This window comes from Lepisosteus oculatus, chromosome 18 (genome assembly GCF_040954835.1).
Source record: "Lepisosteus oculatus isolate fLepOcu1 chromosome 18, fLepOcu1.hap2, whole genome shotgun sequence".
Taxonomy (NCBI): Eukaryota; Metazoa; Chordata; class Actinopteri; order Semionotiformes; family Lepisosteidae; genus Lepisosteus; species Lepisosteus oculatus.
In genome coordinates, this window is record NC_090713.1 from 7,099,257 (window position 1) to 7,116,903 (window position 17,647).

The following is a 17,647-nucleotide window of genomic DNA, read 5'->3' on the forward strand; positions in this document are numbered from 1 at the left end:
TTATGGTCAGTCTTTTATCACGTTGACCAACAAATCAGGAACCTGCAGGGCATGGTAACAGCATATGCCTGGCAACCTGTCGACCAATTACCAGCCGTATTTCCCCCAGTTAAAAGGCACTGCACACAGCTCAGATTTGCTCTCCTCCATCCACTTTTGTGCTCAACTCAGACTCAGTCACGTGACTGCCAGTGCTGCGGACTGGGTGCGGGACTTGAAACTTTGTTCCAAGTGCTGAGACAGAGAGTAAGCCCGTACGTAGACAGAATTCTGCCCTAAGTCAGCCTGCAGCACCACTTTGTGAACTGCTAGCAAACAAGCGTATCATGCATGCCTGATCAATGGATCGAAATACAATTGGACTTTGTTAGCATTTGAATACTTTATTCAGAAGTAGCCGCTATGATATTTCTTCCACCTTACAAATATTGCCTATATTAGGCATTTTTTAAATCAGTGTCCAATGCTAAGTACTTGATTCATGCATTTATAAAATCAGGGCTCGATTTCTCCAACTCTTGACTCTAGGAGATCCCTAACTCTCTTCTCAACAAGTTGCAATATGTTAACAGTTCTGCAGCAAGACTACTAGCTCACACCAGACCCTGTCATCATATCACTCCGACATGTAATTATCTTCATAGGTAGCCTATAAAGTCACATATTCAACATAAGATCTTGTTACTGACTTACTTTCAAGGCTGTAAACAACCTGGCTCCATCATTACATCTCTGAACTCCTCCATGTTTACATTCCCCCTGGAGGCTCTGTTCAGTTGAGGCTGGTCCTCTACTCACTGTACCCGGGGCTAAAGTACTGAGTTGTGGTGACCGTGCCTTTTCAGTCGCTGCTCCAGTGTTGGGAAATTACCTTCCTCAGACTCTACGAGACACGACATCTTTAATTCTTTTCAAGTGTAGCCTTAAAATATACTATCTGACCAAGGTGTATGTCTATTTGCATAGATCTATAAAAATCTGTATGTAAAATATGAAATCACAAAAATCCTTGTTGTGCAAATAAGATAATACTGCTTCTCAGTGATATACAATAAACAGATAATTAAATATATACATATAATTTAAAAGATGACAAATTTATAAGTACAATAGTGGACATGAGGATAATAGAGTTGACATAAGCGTAATGTAATTCACAACAGTCATACAGTAATTTATTTCAAATTAATTAAATATCATTAATAACTAAAAGATGTTTTAAAAAAAGGAAAAACACATTTTCATATATGAGGGGATATATAATTAAAAAGTTAATTAAACAAAGAATAGAACAAATACTATAATTCCATAATAACATCATTAGTTGACAGTTTTCCAAAGAGAGAGAAACGATTGCAGCATTTGAACCATGTCACTGGATTTCTCAATTAGTTGACACAGCTCTTTAAGGATGTAATGTTATTTTCTAGACCACAAAAAGCCCTCCAGAAGACACTCATTTCTCTAAATCCAATGACAAATTGTGAGGACCACATTGTCTTTTTGGGGTATTAAAATATTTTGTTCTCTGAAAAATATATAACAAAAACATATACAGTATTTGTATCTAAATTTTGCAAGTCTCTGCTTGGTGCATTGGCTGTAAGATTCAGGCATTCCTTATAAGAGGTCAGGGACTGTCAGCACCAAATTTCTTCTCCTATCCCACTACCACTAACCTCTAAGGCCAGGTTTGTCTTGGCAAGATATTTCTGACTGGTGAGTAACTGCAGAAAACTGCACTAAACAACATCACAGCCTCACTGGGGACTATTCAGCTTGCATACCTCTCTAGACATAGTGAAGACCCTGGGTGCCCAACCTTTTTTAATGTAAGATCTACTTTTTAATTCCAGTCCAGTATGATCTACCTGTGTGGATTTGGAGCTCTGATATGGGGAAAACAGACTGTGGGCACATCAGTACAATAATGATACCCATCACTAAAATGACAGCAAATAAAAGCAAGTGACTAATGCTACAGTGAACATGTTCCCCATTTTAGGACAAAGAATATCCTACTTTAATGTGATCATTGGCACTGAGAAGCAACTGCTAGTTTTTCATAGTCAGGGCAGTAGCAGCTGGATGCGAATCTCAGGCAGACCAGAAGGTGTTCATCTGTCAAAGTAGATCTGTACTTTGATGTAATAATTTTAATGTGAGAGAATGCAGACTCACACAAATAAGGCGATTCCAAAAAAGCAGACAAGTAAAAGGCACATCTTCTTATGTTGAGATATTTCTCCTCCAACAGCAGCTCCCAGAACTCCCTCTTCATCTCCCTTAGTTGCCCTGGCTTTCATCTAACTGGCATTTTGCAGAGTGAGAATCTACTTCTCCACTGCTGTTGTGTCGAGGTGAAAGAGTGATCCCACTTTGAGAGGCTATATCATCCACATCTAAATCTGGGCATAATGGGAAGCACATGTGTGAGGCAACAGGCTCCAGAAATGTCGGTGAAATGTGTGTGGAACTCGGATGAGAGCCCCTGAACTTGTTCAATGTAACATGCTGCCAAGCTGTGCTGTATCTTTGCCCTGATGCTCGAGCTCTGAATGCATATCATTAATGTAGCACAGGTCTTGGCACTGTTGCTTACTGGAGAGCACTTGTAATTTTCTATTGAACGTGTTGACACTGTTGATTATGTCGATGGCATTTTTATTTTGTCCCTGCAGCTCAACATTCAGCTTATTCAGGCCAGCATATTTAGACGACTTGAGAAACAGTTCTCTGAACCTCATCACAAATGTACCTCTGCTGAGACATTGCATGTCAGTGTGCAGCAACAAGTCTATGTGGTCTGCGTCTGCCTCCTCCAGGTGGACATCACAATGTCCATTATGTCTCTCATAAAATCTTCCCACACAATACTTGCTGATGAATTATGCAGTGATAATGAATAAAATCCAGAAAAGTTTCACTGTTTGCACAGTGCAATGAATCCACTGGTGCAGCCAGCCATCGCCGGTGCTCTTTCACCATTGCTTCACATCGCCTTGTTACAGTATTTCTTCACAATTGAATGTCCTTGATGGCAGCTGAGATTTCATTTTTTTTAAACTCCAAACAGTAAGTTAGCTGCCTCAGCACATGCTTCTTTTATGACCTCTCCATCGCTGAATTACTTTTTGTGTTTATCACAGAGCGATGCAATGATTTCCGCTTTTCACTCTTGTATTGGACCTTGTGAAAACCGACTCCTGTGCTGCTAGTTGAGATTTTAACTCTTCCACTTTTCTTTTCCGTAGCTCACTTTTAGCAGGAAAGTCCACATCATACATTTTGTGTGGAGTTTTGAAATGTTGTTCTATGTTTCCCTTTCTTTCGTGTAGACGCTAGCATTGCAGATTAGACACACAAACTTTGAATGCAAAAGTACAAAAAAATAATCATGCTCCCATTCCCTGTGGTAATGGTAAGTTTCCATTCTTTATGCTTCACTCATTTTTGCTCAAGCACAACAACTATCAAATAGGCAACAAACTTATCAAACTGTTGGTGAATTTATCATGGCCAGACTGTTTCGCACCTTATGCATTGTAGCAGATGTAGGGTGGGTTTGGAAGTAACACACTTTTTTTATTTACACAGCTCCATCAGCCAGCAACCAGGTAACAGACACTTTTACAACCTACTCGACAAGGGTTAAACACACAAAAGGGCAGTAAAATGTATGAGATTATATGCATAGAATGCATTGAATGGATGATTGGGCTATTGAAAAAAGTAAATAGTCAGATTTTTCACCAAACATTCTTGAGATCAACCGCCAAGCACTCCAGTCGTTCGTGATCTACAGGCTGGGCACTTACTAGGTAGTCTTAATTAAGTGTTTGCCCTCATTGTTTAGTGATATCACATATGCATTAGAGAATGTTAAATAGTTAGGTCTTAATCCACATTGGTATAACTAGCATATAACAATATGTGCATGAAACCATTTGCGGGTGAGCCCTGTCCTGTCAAGTAATTATATAGACACCAAAGTGTAGAAATGTTAGGAACATTGAAAGAGTTTAAGAAAGTGAAAATTGCTGTTATTGTTGTTTCACATACTGTAAGCTGTATGAAATATGTCATTAAGCAAAACTTTAATCCCGAACATATTCAAGTAATGAAAGCTTCTCCAAAGCCAATGATTGTGATGAAAGTGTGACACGAGGAACAGTGCCCTTAATGATTAATGATTAAACATCTTGAAATGATAATCAATACTGAAAGTGAAAATAAAAGTTTCATGTTTAGCAGTCATCTCCTGATTGGTTCTCTGTGTTTTCTATAAATATATGTGACCTGAAGCCAAGGTTTAAATCACTATCTTTTTTTTCGGCTGACCAGACCAGAGCCTTTCTTTGAAACTGGTAAGAAAAAGATTTTTTTATCCATAAATTTATAAACAAATGTAAACATTAACATAAACATTAATGTATTTTTATGTAAACATCTGCATCAATGCTGTACTTAAACTGTTTTGCATTGTAACAACAGAATAACAGATATACCTTTTTAAAGCAGGTCTAGATTACTAGATAATAATTTAATATTAGATACATTAAATTCTTTACTTTTTTATTTGTAATTACTTTTCTCAGTTAAATACATCATGGTTCCATGCTGTAACACAATAATGTGTGAAAAGTTCCATGGGAGTGAATACATTCTAGGCACTGTACTGTATATCTGACTCTCATATATCAGCCTCTCTCACCTACGGTCTGAACCTCAGAGTGCCTTCTTTCTTACCAAAAACTCAAACACACATTGAAATCTACCTCTACCTCACATGTCAAAACACTCCCCATCATTTTTCTATCCTTTAATTATTCTGTTGGTGTATGTTTTTGCACATCTGATGTTGTTTTGGACATTACCTGTTACCTTTTGTTGTTTTGCACATTGCCTGGTGTTTTTTTGCACACTGCCTGTTGTCTCGGTCTTTCTTTTATTATACAAATGTATTGTTGTTATTTTGTACTACTTATCGTCTGAGAGCTAGCTAAATAGCATTTCGTTATACCATATATCTGTATATGTATATGAGTATAATGACAATAAACTTTTGCCACTCATCAACACCAGTATAACCATTAGTATAAAGCAGATTTGAGCATCATCAGCATAGAAATTATAATTTAGACCTTTTTATGTAATCTTAATAGTTAGCCAAGTGGGAACAGGTAAATGAGGAATAGCAGGGGGTCCCAAATCAATTCCTGAGGTACATGTCATGTAATTACTGAATTACATTATTACAATGATTAAATGGTACAGTATAAGTATTGACATGTATGCAGTAAACAGTAAACTTATGTTACTCTCCTCTACATATATAATAAAACATTTAAGTTCTTGTATATATTAGCATGTTAGAAAATATAAGTTTTTGATGAATATACTGTAGAAATATGAGGATATTCTTTGAGTATTATAGCTTTTTTTAATTAGACACCAGTGTTTATCCAAATTTCCTAACATGTTATTCCAACTTATGCTCTTCTAACTCCCTCAAAACAACCAGACAACACTCAAGTTACAGTGATGTGAAATCTTAACACACTTGGACACATGGATTATAATAAATGTCACAAAATTGATGCTGATTGAATGTTCCATGCATGTTTCTATTTCCATACAGAAATGGGTAGTTCTAAATCAAAACCAGGTAAGATTAATCTTTTATACATAATCTACAAATAAAAAGTTAGCTGAAAAATATTGTTTCTAATTTTTATTTTTCATTGTTGAGTTAACCATTACTTGTTCCCTGAGTATAGACAGTGTGACTAAAATGAGGAAAAGGGAATGGCATTAACTACTACCATGGACTTCACAGTGCCCTAAGAAACTTCAGATTCCCTGAAACACAAGCAGAATTCCTGGACTTCAGGAATTTAGGAATATTTCAAGAACATGAAAGAGGCTTTTATTCTCTTTGGCCTGCAATTAGCAATGGCATTTGCCCTGAGGCTGTAGGACCTAAGGAGGTCAAAAGTTGATCTTTTTCCTCTCTGAAATTCAAGCTGACCTTGTGTAAAACTAGTTGTGTTTCTTAGGTTGATTTCCAAACTGAACTGACTTAATTGAAATATATCCCACAGCTACATTGCATTCCTTGGCCTAACATTCACAGCTGTAATATTTTCCATTTCTCTGGGACACAAGGATAGCAGTGCTGGACCAATTTCTCTAATAAATTGAAACCAAGGTCCTGGACCATAGCTTGGATTTGGGCATTAATGCATTAATGCATGTAGGGCACAGAAAGGTCAGTTTGTTTGCAAAAAAGGAGGAACAAAAGTGCCATTTTCATCTTCTTAACCCCTGTGCCTTGCAGCCCAACTCTCAACAAGCTCTTCCAGGAGGATAAGCTAGATTGAACAGGCCAGTTTCTCTGAGCCCTCTGTGAAACTAACCTCTTTACACCATTTTAGTGAACAGGGGTTTTAATATACTGTAATAAAAATTCTGATGGTAAATTGTGAGAGTACTTTTTAGGAACCAATCGAACATAATATAATATAAAAGAAAGGAACACAGGTCTTGTAGCATAAAATCCTCTGCTCAATTTAGAAACCAGAAACGACAACCTTTTACAACACATTTGTGCACTCGTCATTTTACACAATAGCAGCTTGAATAGTTTTAGGTTGAGATGTCCTTAGTATTTTGCCAAGAACAGTTTTGGAATCTTCTGTAAGAAAAACAGAATACACGACTGTCAATTTGCCAGGTGAGATGGAGGGAGCTTTAGATAACCCTGTCATTGGATAGGTTCCATCTTTTAAGATACCACATCACAAGTTGTTGACTGGCTGAGATGCAATCAGGTATAGTTCTGGACTTTTAACCATTGCTCCATGGAAGGCGTTTTACAATATCACCAGGATGTTAACTGCAATACACACTGTAGACAATTCCTTGACAGATGCTATGGCTCTCAACCTGGAACATGTGGGTAATTCTGTTTGTCTGGCCTTGTGCTGCTGATCATAAAACCCTCTGTGCTTTTTACATGAACATCAACCTGTTTGGTACAAAATGTTTCATACCACTGCTCTTCAGAAACTGTTTGGCAGTAAAACAAGAGTCTGGGGAGTTACTGTACCTGGAAGCATTCAGACCCAGTTAATTTTAAAAGTAGTATTGTTTCATGAAACCAATCCTAACTGAATTTAACACACATAATTGTTTTTTAATACAGAAAAGCATCATTCCCCCCCAACACCACCACCAAATCCAGGTAAGGTTCGTATTTCATACATAATCTACAAACAAATATGAGACAAAAGGTGGCTCAGCAGGCCAAAATATTATTTCTTTTTGTCTACTTTTAACAATTACTTGTTTCACCATGGAGTTAATCATTACTTTAAAAAGTAATGCACTTATCCTACAGTATGAAGTGAAAGACAAGCTTGTCACTTTATTAAACAAAAACAAAAAACAGTTTATACTATCCCTGTGATATGTTGCTCTTTTATCAGAGATCATATAAAAGGTTGCTTGGATTGTTTCCGTGAGTGGGATTGTCTTGGAATGAGTTTGATCAAACAATTGTGTGCACATCATACCCACCCCCTTACACAGCCCATATAACTAAAGTGAGGAAAAGGAAATAGCATTGGGTTTCATTGTGTTCTGAAAACCTAAGAGAGAGGCACCAGACTGCTTGGTCAAGGCACACAGATTATTAGAAATCCTTAATAACACTTCATTCTCAGTGGAATAGTACACCTTGTCCCTACACCCTCCAGCTACCCTCCCTACCTAGAAAACCTCCACCCATACTGCATTAAACAGTTACTCCAATGGAAACAATCCCAAAGCCCAGAGTCAACCCCCTGCTGCCATGTTCATCAGTACATTTTTATCTATAGTCTATATACTGTAATAATGTGCTATACTGCACATTGCCCACCCATTAAATAAGCTCATCTATTCGCGGCATGGGATAAGCATCGAACACTGAGGTTTCATTTCATTTTTGAAAGTTATAGTAAAACCTAATTGTTCTGTCTGGCTTTGGAACCAAATACAATTGGTTAGGCCCACTCACTATGAAACTACCATTGCTAACATTTGCTCTACATTCTCTTAATAATCTTTCTTATTGCTTTGGGAATGCGGTAAGTGGAGACTATACATTTTTCTCTGGTTCCATGATGATGTGTGTTACGTTTCCAGCTTCTCATACTGCCACTTTAAGAAGGCGCAGACCTTTCCAAAGTACCTGACCACTCACCTGTTTCGTTCGATCCTCACATTCTCTGCATTTCTCTGTTTTAGGAAACCTTAGTCATTCACCTTTTGCTCAGTATTTTTGGAAGTTCTCTCCTAGTACTCAACGCTTCTCTTCGTCTCGTTTGGTCTCGTTTCCCCTGGCTTACGGATTGCTTTTCTCCTCAGGCCTTGATTCTTGGATTACGCTTATTGGCTTGCTGTTTTGGTTTTGCTTTATTGGTATTCGTACTCTTCAACTTTCTGGCTCCCTGGTTTATGACTTTGTTTTGTGTTTCCCTTCGGTTTTGAACTTTTGGACTGGTTTCAGGCTTACGGCATTAGAACACGGTTACACTACTCCGCGCAGGATTCTTCACGATCTACCTGGCTACTTTAACAATGTGATGTTGAATAAAGTGGTTTCTTCCTGGCATTCTGGAAAATACATATTTATTCTGGGACAGGAACTCCTGCAAGTCTTGTCTCTGGTTTGGAGCTACTGTTAGTCTCCCTTGGCTACTGGATCAGTGCCTTCTTCTAGAGGATCAAGGACAAACTGGACAGTGAGGATTCTGTCCCATGCCATTCCTTCAACAAATTAATGTGATAGATTTGAAATTGGCTTCTTTTTTAATTTTAATTTTATAATTAACAGGACATTACCTGTTACCTTTTGTTGTTTTGCACATTGCCTGGTGTTTTTTTGCACACTGCCTGTTGTCTCGGTCTTTCTTTTATTATACAAATGTATTGTTGTTATTTTGTACTACTTATCGTCTGAGAGCTAGCTAAATAGCATTTCGTTATACCATATATCTGTATATGTATATGAGTATAATGACAATAAACTTTTGCCACTCATCAACACCAGTATAACCATTAGTATAAAGCAGATTTGAGCATCATCAGCATAGAAATTATAATTTAGACCTTTTTATGTAATCTTAATAGTTAGCCAAGTGGGAACAGGTAAATGAGGAATAGCAGGGGGTCCCAAATCAATTCCTGAGGTACATGTCATGTAATTACTGAATTACATTATTACAATGATTAAATGGTACAGTATAAGTATTGACATGTATGCAGTAAACAGTAAACTTATGTTACTCTCCTCTACATATATAATAAAACATTTAAGTTCTTGTATATATTAGCATGTTAGAAAATATAAGTTTTTGATGAATATACTGTAGAAATATGAGGATATTCTTTGAGTATTATAGCTTTTTTTAATTAGACACCAGTGTTTATCCAAATTTCCTAACATGTTATTCCAACTTATGCTCTTCTAACTCCCTCAAAACAACCAGACAACACTCAAGTTACAGTGATGTGAAATCTTAACACACTTGGACACATGGATTATAATAAATGTCACAAAATTGATGCTGATTGAATGTTCCATGCATGTTTCTATTTCCATACAGAAATGGGTAGTTCTAAATCAAAACCAGGTAAGATTAATCTTTTATACATAATCTACAAATAAAAAGTTAGCTGAAAAATATTGTTTCTAATTTTTATTTTTCATTGTTGAGTTAACCATTACTTGTTCCCTGAGTATAGACAGTGTGACTAAAATGAGGAAAAGGGAATGGCATTAACTACTACCATGGACTTCACAGTGCCCTAAGAAACTTCAGATTCCCTGAAACACAAGCAGAATTCCTGGACTTCAGGAATTTAGGAATATTTCAAGAACATGAAAGAGGCTTTTATTCTCTTTGGCCTGCAATTAGCAATGGCATTTGCCCTGAGGCTGTAGGACCTAAGGAGGTCAAAAGTTGATCTTTTTCCTCTCTGAAATTCAAGCTGACCTTGTGTAAAACTAGTTGTGTTTCTTAGGTTGATTTCCAAACTGAACTGACTTAATTGAAATATATCCCACAGCTACATTGCATTCCTTGGCCTAACATTCACAGCTGTAATATTTTCCATTTCTCTGGGACACAAGGATAGCAGTGCTGGACCAATTTCTCTAATAAATTGAAACCAAGGTCCTGGACCATAGCTTGGATTTGGGCATTAATGCATTAATGCATGTAGGGCAAAGAAAGTTCAGTTTGTTTGCAAAAAAGGAGGAACAAAAGTGCCATTTTCATCTTCTTAACCCCTGTGCCTTGCAGCCCAACTCTCAACAAGCTCTTCCAGGAGGATAAGCTAGATTGAACAGGCCAGTTTCTCTGAGCCCTCTGTGAAACTAACCTCTTTACACCATTTTAGTGAACAGGGGTTTTAATATACTGTAATAAAAATTCTGATGGTAAATTGTGAGAGTACTTTTTAGGAACCAATCGAACATAATATAAAATAAAAGAAAGGAACACAGGTCTTGTAGCATAAAATCCTCTGCTCAATTTAGAAACCAGAAACGACAACCTTTTACAACACATTTGTGCACTCGTCATTTTACACAATAGCAGCTTGAATAGTTTTAGGTTGAGATGTCCTTAGTATTTTGCCAAGAACAGTTTTGGAATCTTCTGTAAGAAAAACAGAATACACGACTGTCAATTTGCCAGGTGAGATGGAGGGAGCTTTAGATAACCCTGTCATTGGATAGGTTCCATCTTTTAAGATACCACATCACAAGTTGTTGATTGGCTGAGATGCAATCAGGTATAGTTCTGGACTTTTAACCATTGCTCCATGGAAGGCGTTTTACAATATCACCAGGATGTTAACTGCAATACACACTGTAGACAATTCCTTGACAGATGCTATGGCTCTCAACCTGGAACATGTGGGTAATTCTGTTTGTCTGGCCTTGTGCTGCTGATCATAAAACCCTCTGTGCTTTTTACATGAACATCAACCTGTTTGGTACAAAATGTTTCATACCACTGCTCTTCAGAAACTGTTTGGCAGTAAAACAAGAGTCTGGGGAGTTATTGTACCTGGAAGCATTCAGACCCAGTTAATTTTAAAAGTAGTATTGTTTCATGAAACCAATCCTAACTGAATTTAACACACATAATTGTTTTTTAATACAGAAAAGCATCATTCCCCCCCAGCACCACCACCAAATCCAGGTAAGGTTCATATTTCATACATAATCTACAAACAAATATGAGACAAAAGGTGGCTCAGCAGGCCAAAATATTATTTCTTTTTGTCTACTTTTAACAATTACTTGTTTCACCATGGAGTTAATCATTACTTTAAAAAGTAATGCACTTATCCTACAGTATGAAGTGAAAGACAAGCTTGTCACTTTATTAAACAAAAACAAAAAACAGTTTATACTATCCCTGTGATATGTTGCTCTTTTATCAGAGATCATATAAAAGGTTGCTTGGATTGTTTCTGTGAGTGGGATTGTCTTGGAATGAGTTTGATCAAACAATTGTGTGCACATCATACCCACCCCCTTACACAGCCCATATAACTAAAGTGAGGAAAAGGAAATAGCATTGGGTTTCATTGTGTTCTGAAAACCTAAGAGAGAGGCACCAGACTGCTTGGTCAAGGCACACAGATTATTAGAAATCCTTAATAACACTTCATTCTCAGTGGAATAGTACACCTTGTCCCTACACCCTCCAGCTACCCTCCCTACCTATAAAACCTCCACCCATACTGCATTAAACAGTTACTCCAATGGAACCAATCCCAAAGCCCAGAGTCAACCCCCTGCTGCCATGTTCATCAGTACATTTTATCTATAGTCTATATACTGTAATAATGTGCTATACTGCACATTGCCCACCCGTTAAATAAGCTCATCTATTCGCGGCATGGGATAAGCATCGAACACTGAGGTTTCATTTCATTTTTGAAAGTTATAGTAAAACCTAATTGTTCTGTCTGGCTTTGGAACCAAATACAATTGGTTAGGCCCACTCACTATGAAACTACCATTGCTAACATTTGCTCTACATTCTCTTAATAATCTTTCTTATTGCTTTGGGAATGCGGTAAGTGGAGACTATACATTTTTCTCTGGTTCCGTGATGATGTGTGTTACGTTTCCAGCTTCTCATACTGCCACTTTAAGAAGGTGCAGACCTTTCCAAAGTACCTGACCACTCACCTGTTTCGTTCGATCCTCACATTCTCTGCATTTCTCTGTTTTAGGAAACCTTAGTCACTCACCCTTTGCTAAGTATTTTTGGAAGTTCTCTCCTAGTACTCAACGCTTCTCTTCGTCTCTTTTGGCCTCGTTTCCCCTGGCTTACGGATTGCTTTTCTCCTCAGGCCTTGATTCTTGGATTACGCTTATTGGCTTGCTGTTTTGGTTTTGCTTTATTGGTATTCGTACTCTTCAACTTTCTGGCTCCCTGGCTTATGACTTTGTATTGTGTTTCTCTTCGGTTTTGAACTTTTGGACTGGTTTCAGGCTTATGGCATTAGAACACGGTTACACTACTCCGCGCAGGATTCTTCACGATCTACCTGGCTACTTTAACAATGTGATGTTGAATAAAGTGGTTTCTTCCTGGTATTCTGGAAAATACATCTTTATTCTGGGACAGGAACTCCTGCAAGTCTTGTATCTGGTTTGGAGCTACTGTTAGTCTCCCTTGGCTACTGGATCAGTGGCTTCTTCTAGAGGATCAAGGACAAACTGGACAGTGAGGATTCTGTCCCATGCCATTCCTTCAACAAATTAATGTGATAGATTTGAAATTGGCTTCTTTTTTAATTTTAATTTTATAATTAACAGGATCCAACTTTTACTGTCAGATTCCCACCACAAAGCTACAAGAAAGTTTTCCCCTGGATGAAATTCCCTTAGTGTGACCCCTTGGTTATAAATTTGGGTTTGTTATGCCTGTGCTTTCTCTAAATCTGCCTTCATCCTCTCCCTCATTTGTTCCACATGTACAAGATTGTTGTTCCCATGTTTCTTTCACTAGATCCAATTATTCTCCGGTCTTCCAGAATATAATAATTCAAAAGGGGAAAATCCCATAGAAGCTTAGGGAGCTCCCCATATTGCAAACATTAAATAGGGCAAAAGCTGATCCCAATTTTATCCATCCCTGTGCATAGTCTTCCTTAACATGCTTCTTAGTGTGTTATTAAATCGCTCTTCCAAGCCATCTGTTTGTGGATGATAAACTGAGTTTCCAATTTGATGAATACCAAATAGTTTACTTAACTCTCTCATAATGTTGGACATAAAGGGAGTACCCTGGTCTGTTAGGATTTCCTGAGGGTATTCCTACTTTAGAGGAGAACTTAGGAGAGTTCTCTAGCAATGTTCTTTGCACTGGCTACCCTTAAAGGAATTCCCTCAGGATATAGTGTAGCATTATCCACTGTCATTAATATATATTGGTATCCCTTAGCAGATTTGATAAGAGATCATCTCTATACGCTCAAAAGATGTTTCTATTATTGCATGGGACCAAGGGGGCTTTTATAATAAGGCTGAGGTGCTGTCCTTTGGCACTCAGGACACTACTGGAAATACTGTTTTATCACCTTATTTATTCTGGTCCAAAAGAAACCTTTGAGGAGTCTTTCAGCTGTTTTCTTTACCTCAAGAAGACCTCCCACGAGATGGCTGTGTGCAAGATTGAGGAGTGTTCTTTGATAAGGCTGTGGCACAAGCAGCTGTTCTATCTCTTCGCATTCTCCCTTTTGGACCTAATAAATCAGATAATCTCTCACCACAAAATAAGAAGAGGAAAGGGTTTGGTTAGGATCACACAGAAATCCCTCAATCTTTTTCATGTGACCCATGCATGTTTCAGATTACCTTCTTCCAGTTGCCCTGTTTTAAACTGACCTCGGCAATCACTCACTTTTAGATCTGTTAATCCTATATTCAATAAATCTACATCTATTTTAGATTCTGTTGCTTCTTTTTCTCTTGGTTCCCTCTGGGTCTCCATGGCTTCTTTTTATCCCTATGGCATTCTGTGGTGTCATTCACCATATCCTCGAAGCAAATCAATCTGGGGCAGAGCAGTGACTCTGTGGCTAAGGATCTGCACCTGTGGCTGGAAGGTTGCCAGTTTGAATCCCGCGGCCGGCAGATTAATCCTACTCTGTTGGGCTCCTGATCAAAGCCCTTAACCCCAGCTGCTCCAGGGGTGCCATATAATTAGCCGACCCTGCGCTCTGTCCTCAAGCTTCTCTCTCTCCGTCTGTGTGTCTCATGTACAGCAAGCTGGGATATGCATAAAGACACATTTCTAATACAAGAAATTGTATATGGCCAATAAAGATCTTATCTTAATCAATGGGTGTTCTTATTGGTGTCTGGACGATGGAAATCCGAACTCTCTTCCTAATAATATGGGATAGAGAAGTTGTTTGGCCACACCCACGGTAGCATGACATTTACCTTGAGAGGTGTTCAAGTTAATACCAGTGGTGGGATATATTTTGGTATCTACATGGATATGGATGAATTCCAATTTCTTTTTTAAGAACTGTCCCTCTGGGTACCCAAGTTACCGGAGTCCAGTAGGGTATCAATGGTTTTCCCTTTTACTTTAATTTTTGTAAGTAGAGGCTACAGGGCAGTTGGATTTTCTTCCGTCTTTTGAATCTACCTGCCTGGGTTCTGGCTGATTCGGACAGTCAAAGGCCAGATGTCCTAAATCATGACAAATTAAGCATCTGAGAGTATCTTGTCATGGTGTAGTCCATTAAATAAGTCTTCTTTGTGGGGACATTCGGAGAGGGATAAAGCTTTGGACTGGTCTGCGTTTAGCCTTGAGGAAAAATAAATAGAATCATTCTCTGAGGTTTCTAGAGAAGAAAAAAGGTCACCTCAGCTGTATAGCTGATAGCATGATCCTGGGATGAATGAAGGGGAGATGCGTGAGAACTTAATATAGAGCTCTTGATCAGAAGCCCAGGTGCTAAAGAGACACATTCTCAGGTGACAATCAGAAACAATTTAGAGGGCTGCTTTGGTAGTGTTAATGGCCCTCTAGTGGTGAACAGGAGAAGATTCCTTCTGTCCCACACTCCATATAAAAGAGTAGAGGAAGAATTATACATCTGAATGTTTTCATTTATATCATTATCATATGTAGCTAAATAATTGTTAAATATTTCTGAGATTGTATATAGTGTTGTCAAGGGCTACAAGATAAACCTTGTAACCCAACCTGACTTTTCAATACATGGAGAGGAAAGTGGGGAGAGGAACTGCAGTGGGACCAGTTCTTAGAGGGTTCATGTTCATCTGCATTTATATAGCGCATAAATACAGACTGATACATGTACAGGAGCATTTACAAGCCTCCTCATATCACTCTAGTATGGTATCAAAATATATAGTGCAAACTCTAAATTCATGTTATTGCAACAGTCTCAGACAATCTGATACGTTACTGTCAATTTGTAGTTCACTAGAACTTGTGTGAGGAAAAAGGATTGAAGAAACTGTGATACATTCAAGTTACATGAAGGCTGTCGTTATGTAATTTCTGTGTTTTAGAACTTGATAAACCATGGAGGGAAACAATCTGGAGCAAGCAGTAAGTATTTAAAAACACAGTATGAAACCCACATCACACTTGACCTCCCAATGTGAGCTGTAAGAATGAGATGAGGGCTGTTCAAGACAGTCCTGGAGAGCTGCTGTGTTTGTCCCTGAAGAACTGATAGAAGGTGTTCAGTTAAGAACAATAATGAGTATAAAATTGTTAAGAGCCAAGCTGGAAAGACAAAATACATTATTCCTTTACCTGTCTCATACCTCCTGACACCCATAGTGTAAAACCCAGAATCCATAATGCCTGGTAAGAAGTCATGGTTGTCAGTAATTTGAGTAAGAAGCCATGCATATAAATATATTTTTCATAATAAAAATCTCAAATAAAATTGCTTCCTAATTATTTGTTCCTGAATTAAGCATTATAAAGAAATATACATAATTTCAATGTGTATTAAAAAAGGTTCAATGTGTTTACATTATGCTATAATAATAAATTGTTCCTTATATATATATATCTGGCAGAGTAATGTAGCTCTCTAAAACTATGTGGATGTAAAACAATAACAATGTAAAAATAATATAAAAGTGATGTAAAACATTTGGATCTAAACATAAAAGAAGCATGTTGCACTCACAACAAGATATAAAATAAACTATTTCTTTACTGTACCCAACATGGTAATTTTGTTTTGTAAAATAGAACTTGTTTCTTTTTTAAAAATTAATTTAGTGTTTAACATTCTGTAATATACAATAGAAAATTAATAAAAGTCTAAACTCTATACAACTTAAATTCTATCATTGGAAAATGTTTGTCTCAAGGGGCTCAGTATTGAGTGGAATTGAAAACCAGGCTTCCAGACACCATGTTAACCATTCACTGCACCACCTGGCAGTTTTACAAAACAGTGCTATCCTTCAACACAATATTAAAAAGTGTGGTGTGCTATGTTGCACTGAGGTGTGTTCACTGCAAATTACTGCATTATCCTGCGTGCATTCTGAATGTCTGGATCTGTATATATTAACAGAGATGTTCTTAGTTGAGTAGCAAAAGCAAAAAAAAAAAATGTGAACAGGAAGAGTGGTAGAATTGTTTAAAAAACATAATTCTTGGTCTGAAAATGATTGTTTAAGTAGAGTGACCTCTACTTACAATCGTAATATCACAGGAAATTGTAAATACAAAATTTCAATATTTACTATTATTTTGTTAGCCAATTTGTCAAGCTGTTTTTGACAATAAGTATCTGCCCACAGAACAGTGTAGAAACCCAGTTATACACCCTTCTAGGATGTCTTATTTTTTTCTTTATTGTGTGATCTCTTCTTTCTTATTTGCAGGGAGAAAGCAAGACTGATGAAAGAAATAAGGACTTTAACACCAAAATACAAAGAAGCAAAAGAATTAAGAATCATGATGTCTGGACAAGTCACGGCTGGAAAGTCCAGTTACATCAATACAATTGATTCTGTGTTTAGAGGTTATTTGACAAGCCAAGCTTTGGCTGGTGAAGATTTACACAGTTTTACCAAGAAGGTTAGTAGCCATCTAGAGGGTCTGTTGAATGGAATAATATATTCAAATTCTTTATAAATTATTTGCAATGCTGATAAACATACGGGTAATTTAGTTATGATAGTATGTAGCAAACTCTACAGTGACTTGGCACTATTAATGTATGGATTATTCCTGACTGTTAATGTCATGGATTGTGACGCCTAAATGCAGGAACTGCTTGTGTTGTGTCGATATAGCAATTATGAGGATGCTAGGACCCTTTTTTTCTTGCAACAGGATCTTTTTTCTTTTTTTCAGTGCACTCACAGTTAACTCACAGTTATCCTAATGTGCAGAATATCCCAGTTATTTACAGTATTTCAGTCTTCCCTTCACATAAAAGTATTTCTATAATAATAATTAATTATTGCTTACACTTATATAGTGCTTTTCTGGACACTCCACTCAAAGCGCTTTACAGGTAATGGGGACTCCCCCCCACCACCACCAATGTG

At 37.5% G+C, this 17,647-nt stretch overlaps 1 long non-coding RNA gene across 3 annotated transcripts; it reads left to right on the plus strand.

The window, feature by feature from the left end:
• Positions 1-3,913: 3,913 nt before the first annotated feature.
• On the plus strand, positions 3,914-17,158 carry LOC138224060 (uncharacterized). 3 transcript variants are annotated; one of them, XR_011182411.1, is made up of 5 exons: positions 3,914-4,367; positions 5,642-5,668; positions 7,208-7,246; positions 9,654-9,680; positions 16,976-17,158. It is a non-coding gene; the product is annotated as an uncharacterized lncRNA (long non-coding RNA). The 3 variants fall into 3 exon arrangements; XR_011182410.1 differs by lacking the exon at positions 16,976-17,158 and adding an exon at positions 11,220-11,263; XR_011182409.1 differs by lacking the exons at positions 9,654-9,680; positions 16,976-17,158 and adding an exon at positions 11,220-11,265 and having other exon boundaries at positions 3,920-4,367.
• Positions 17,159-17,647: the final 489 nt, after the last annotated feature.